Below are 6,000 nucleotides of genomic sequence, written 5' to 3' on the forward strand. Positions count from 1 at the left end.
TGTAAAATTAACATAGAACTACTTACCTCGGGTAGTTGTCTTCTTTCTCTAGAGCAAAACCAAACCATTTTCAAAAATGTCTTTGAGTTTATTAAAAGTTCGGAAAGATTTCAAATTGTATAGGTAGCAAACAATGATCGCACACACATCATCATCTAAGTAAAATTTCTTCTCCCCCTTTCTTGTCCTTTTTATTTTTTCGTTTTTTTTTTTTGTTTTTTTTGTTTTTTTTTTTATTACTATTTGTTTTTTTTTGTTTTTTTGTGTTTCTGTTTTCTAAATAATGATTTATTTATTTATATATTTTTATTTTTGATTTTTTTTTTCTTGTATTATTATTGTTTTCTTTTTCTTCAATTTTCCGTCTTTTGATCCATATTTATATATATATTTACTAAATAGATATACCATTCTATACATGCATGCTCATACATATATTTTTGTATTATATTGCTATAAATGTTAAATGGAGAAGACTTCATAAGTCTGTTTGACTTGTGTCTTATCCAATTTGTACTTTAACAAATAAAATATGTTTAAACTAAAAATTAACCAAAATTAAGCCATTGACCATTTGATCTGATATTTATTTGGTGGAAAAGGGAGGGGGGTGGGGGGGTGCAAGGAAATTTACTATTTTTTTCTTTCCACGAAAATGTTAATGACTGTTTTAATTATTACAAAACATGGGTCATGTTAACTGAAGTAAAAAAAAAGGGGGGGAAAATATTTCCAAATTTTGCAGTTCCCTTTCTAACATAAAATCAAAACTGTGTGTTTTTTGAAAATTAAAAGACTATGACCACTAACAATCAAATTAGGGGCTTGATCTTGTTCTATGTTCATCATATCTGTTTGTTTACATATAGTATTAGTTCGGAAGTCATCGTATCACTTTGTTATTTTCATACGTACTTGGAGAGATGTTCCGAGAAAGTCCGGGAAATTATTACTTCCCTTTAACAAAAGTTCGGGAAAAACAGTCAACTTCCGGGCACGTAAATTTGAAATTAGTCAAAATAGTTAAAATCTTTTTATTATATGCTGGAGATGGACTAAAAATGTTACGAACAATACCAATTTGATAAATATCAACGATGTGTGCGATCTGACGGCAAGGAAGGCACGTTTTCCCAGAGAAATCGTTGGGGAATCCAGGTAGGTCAAACTATTTATTTATAGATAGCAGAAAAATGGCGTCGAGTTAGTTGCCTTTTTGTTTCTTAGTATGGATAGTAAAATTGGGTACTTTCTCTGGGTCATTTAAATCACTTGAAACTAGGTGAGACATGCACAGAAGTGATAGATATGTATTATAAATATAGAAAATTGAATATTTTAATAAAAAAAAAAAAAAAAAAAAAAAAAAAATCTGTATCCTACACCCAAGCGCCTGTGATCGCCAATATTAAAATATGTAGGGGGTGTTTGGTTTTTATAATATTTCTGTTTAATTTTTAATTTAAACATATTTAAAGAAAGTTCATTTCTAATACTTAAATCGAGCGAATTCCACAGATTGATACTAGATGGAATAAATGATTCCCGATAAAGAGACAGTCTGCTAGTGGTTTGGTATATATTTTGACTGCTTCGTAGATTGTAATTGTTTGTTTCTGCAACTGTAGGGGGTATTAAATCTAATAAGTATTCTTGGGCGTCCTCATTCTTAATTTTGTAAAATAAAGTTAATTTCATAACTTCCCGTCTAATCTTTAATTTTTCCCATCCCGTCTCTAAATGAAGTGATTGAGTGCTAGCATAGCTTGTTAGACCAGTGACAATACGTGCTGCTTCCAGTTGTAATTTTTCTTATCTTTCAGAATTCAACTGTCCGCAATTATCCCAAACTTCAGAAGAATATTCTAGAACAGGCCTTATACAAGTTAAATATATTTTTTCTAAATATTTCCTTTTTAGTCGGCCGAATTTCAAACGTCTAAGAACATTTCATTGTTTTGATACCTTTTCTAATAAAGAATCAACATGATTGGTACACTTATATGTAATTACAGTCACTGCTAAAAAATATGCCTAAATGTGTATGTCTAGTAAATGTATCTACCTGAACTCCGCCAAAATCAAAAATCAAGTTATTTTTTGAATTTTTGTTACTAAATAACATGATACTAGTTTTATTTGGATTGAATTTAACTAGCCAATCATTTGCCCTGGAATTAATATTTTGTAGATCGATATTTATCATAGATTGGAGAGTAGTTTCATCTGCAGCAGTATGTCCAATAGATGTATCATCTGCAAACATTCTACTTAATCCAATCATATCATCTGCAATGTCATTAATGAATATCAGAAATAAAAGAGGACCCAGTACCGAACCCTGTGGAACACCAGCTTTAAGATTACCTAATTCTGAAGTTGCCTCTTTTAATACAACCCTCTGAGTTTCTATTTGTTAAGTAACTTTCAAGCCATATTAAGAGATTGCCTTTTATACCATATCTTTCTAACTTAAGAAGTAGACCCCTTATCCATACTCGATCGAATGCCTTGCTTACATCGGCAAAAGTTAAACTTGTATAGAATTTAATGTCTAAAGCATACAAGATAGAATGATACATCTCAATTAGTAGATGAAAAGTAGAGTAGCCGGGTAGGAAACCAGACTGAAATTTATACAAAAGTTTATTAGAAACTAAATGAATGAATATATGTTTATATATTATTTTTTTTCTAGTACCTTGCTCACGCAAGAAAAAAGTTATACTGGTCTGTAATTACACGGCATTGACTTATCTCCATTTTTATGCCCCACCTACGATAGTAGAGGGGCATTATGTTTTCTGGTCTGTGCGTCCGTTCGTCCGTCTGTTCGTTCGTCCGTTCGTTCGTCCGTTCGTTCGTCCGTTCGTCCGTCTGTCCCGCTTCAGGTTAAAGTTTTTGGTCAAGGTAGTTTTTGATGAAGTTGAAGTCCAATCAACTTGAAACATAGTATACATGTGCCCTATGATATGATCTTTCTAATTTAAATGCCAAATTATAGTTTTGACCCCAATTTTACGGTTCACTGAACATAGAAAATGATAGTGCAAATTTCAGGTTAAAGTTTTTGGTCAAGGTAGTTTTTGATGAAGTTGAAGTCCAATCAACTTGAAACTTAGTATACATGTGCCCTATGATATGATCTTTCTAATTTAAATGCCAAATTATAGTTTTGACCCCAATTTTACGGTTCACTGAACATAGAAAATGATAGTGCAAATTTCAGGTTAAAGTTTTTGGTCAAGATAGTTTTTGATGAAGTAGAAGTCCAATCAAGTTGAAACTTAGTATACATGTTCCCTTTGATAAGATCATTCTAATTTTAATGCCAAATTAGAGAATTTATTCCAATTTCATGGTCCACTAAACATAGAAAATGATAGTGCGAGTGGGGCATCCGTGTACTGTGGACACATTCTTGTTAAATAAAGGAATAACATATGCCAATTTCCAATCTAAGGAAATATATTTAGAGAGAGCGATTTATTAAAAAGAATACATAAGAGAAGACTGCGGCTCCAACCCTCCACTAACCCGGGATATTGGGGTAACTGTGTAACATTAAAAATAAACTATAAAAATCTGCTCAAAAGGGCTACACTCGACAAACCGATACAAAGCAGAAAAAAAAACTTATAACAAAAACAAAGACCGGACGTGGTAAGGTATTTATACATCCCTCACACCAAAAACAGACACAAATTACAGACCTGAGAGTATTCGCAGTTACTGACAGCTAGTTCAAAGCCAATAACAACTTATAAACATTCATGTATCTAGGTCTTAAATACAAATCACTACACATCCAACATCAAATGGATTTAGCGTAAAGACGTCAGTAATAGTCGGAGATAAAAATTGACCTTGTGTAATATCAAAATATAGGTTTCGACAGATTGTAAAACCGTGGATGTGAATATGTGTAAAACAATATTATTTTGTATGGTTTTAATTTACTGATTCAAAATATATATGTTATATCTATAAAATCTAATTACAGTGTAGAATTGGTAACATGTGTAGTAATACTATACAAATCCTTGGTTTAAATAACATTTCATTTGTTTATCGTACGTATATACTTACACACAGTATACATACGTACATAAAAATATGATAAATGATCTGGGTAAGGTTCCCAATCCTTTAAAAAGACTTATTTTTCATGTCAAAACAATAATAATAAAATAAACCTACCCCCCCCCCCCCCCCCAAAAAAAAAAAAAAAAAAAAAAAAACAGCACAAACAATATTAAGATTAAATTTATATTGACTTGTGACAGGCACATATAGAATGCGGCGGGGATAAACATGTTTGAAGGCGCCAACTCTCCACCAACCTTAGACAGTAGTGTAACAGTTCAACATTTTAAAACAAGAGATTCTCAAGAGCCTGAATCGCTCACCTGTATATTTTTGCTTAAATCTTTCATCAATGATTATTTTTGCTTTTCAATATATATTAATGAGTGGCTTAAAAAAATCATTTAAATTTTCTTTGTATCTGTCATATTTTCTTCAAAAGCAAATAAAAACATTTTACCCAATTGCTGGTTTCCGTTTAATCCACAGTGGCTATGATTCTTGACGTACAAGGAAATAAAATACAAAATTTATACTAGATTCATTTGATAAGAATTTTTAAAGTAAGAGATCATAAACAAATTGTGTAAAATCCTTATTTGGTCAATTGACATTTTGGTAATGTTGACTTATTTGTAGATATTAATTTGCTGAACAGTTTTGCTGTTTACAGTTTATCTCTATCTATTACAATATTCAAGATAACAACCAAACACTGGAAAATTTCCTTGAAATTACCAATTCAACTTAGGGATTTTCTGATGCGTCTGAAAATTTCAGGACAGCAAGATCTTACCTGATGAACATGTTTATTGTGTCAGATTTGCTCTTAATGCTTCAGTTTTTGAGATATAAGCCAAAAAAAAAAAAAAACTGCATTTGACCCTAAATTCTATTTTAAGCCATGACGGCCATATGTGTTGATTGATCAAATATTCAGATACAATACATAAACTAGATCCATAAAGGGACATTCATTAAAGTTCAGAAATATGAGGCACAGTAGTTTCAGAGATTTTTAAATGTAAGCAAACAATCACATGAAGAAAAAATTGTGCAAAATACCCTTTAAAGGGTAATAACTCCTAAAATGGGTCGATTGACAATTTTTGTCATACATACTTTTTTTGTAGATCTTACTTTGCTGAACATCATTGCTGTGTACAGTTTAATAAGAAAAACTTCAAAAGTTCCTTAAAATTACCAATTTAGTAGCATATCCTCAAAAAAGTGTACAGGTGAAGAAAAGAATCATAGCGAAAAAAATGTAATATAAGCATTGAATGCTTCTAAGTTCGTTTCAAGTAATTTCATAGGGTTGTAAAAGCGTTGACAGTGTGTACATTTCTAGAATGAAGCGCGGAAACAAAATGTACTTCGGTCAATGCTTTTACTCCCCAATTAATTAACAAAAAGATGCAGTCAATTCTTAAGTATTGTCCATAGGGGCCGGTCATATATTAAACGAAGTCCCCCGTTAGCGACCATATTGGATAATGGATCAGCTAGAAATTAACAACAATTGGTCAGCCACTCACAAAACATTTATGTTTAGTTTCATTCCATTTAGAAGATGTTCAAAATGTAAAATGTTAACGACGATGACGATAACTGATGACGACGGACGCCAAGTGATGAGAAAATGATTTGATAAAATATTTACCCAATATGGTTTAATAGAAAATATATAACACGCCTAAATTTCTAATTACAGATTTGAACATTACACTTTGTTTTTTTACACAATGCCGAACTATTAAAAAAAAAAACTATACCAATGGGCGTGAAGTTACATAAATTTTGCTCATAAAAGTGTAATAACGAGAATTGTGAGTTAAGATAGATTGCCACTATTTGGATGAGTTGATAAATGTTGCATTTTTTTTCGTATCTAAATACAAGTTTGACAAACTA

This window comes from Mytilus galloprovincialis, chromosome 2 (genome assembly GCF_965363235.1).
Source record: "Mytilus galloprovincialis chromosome 2, xbMytGall1.hap1.1, whole genome shotgun sequence".
In the NCBI taxonomy this organism is placed as follows: domain Eukaryota; kingdom Metazoa; phylum Mollusca; class Bivalvia; order Mytilida; family Mytilidae; genus Mytilus; species Mytilus galloprovincialis.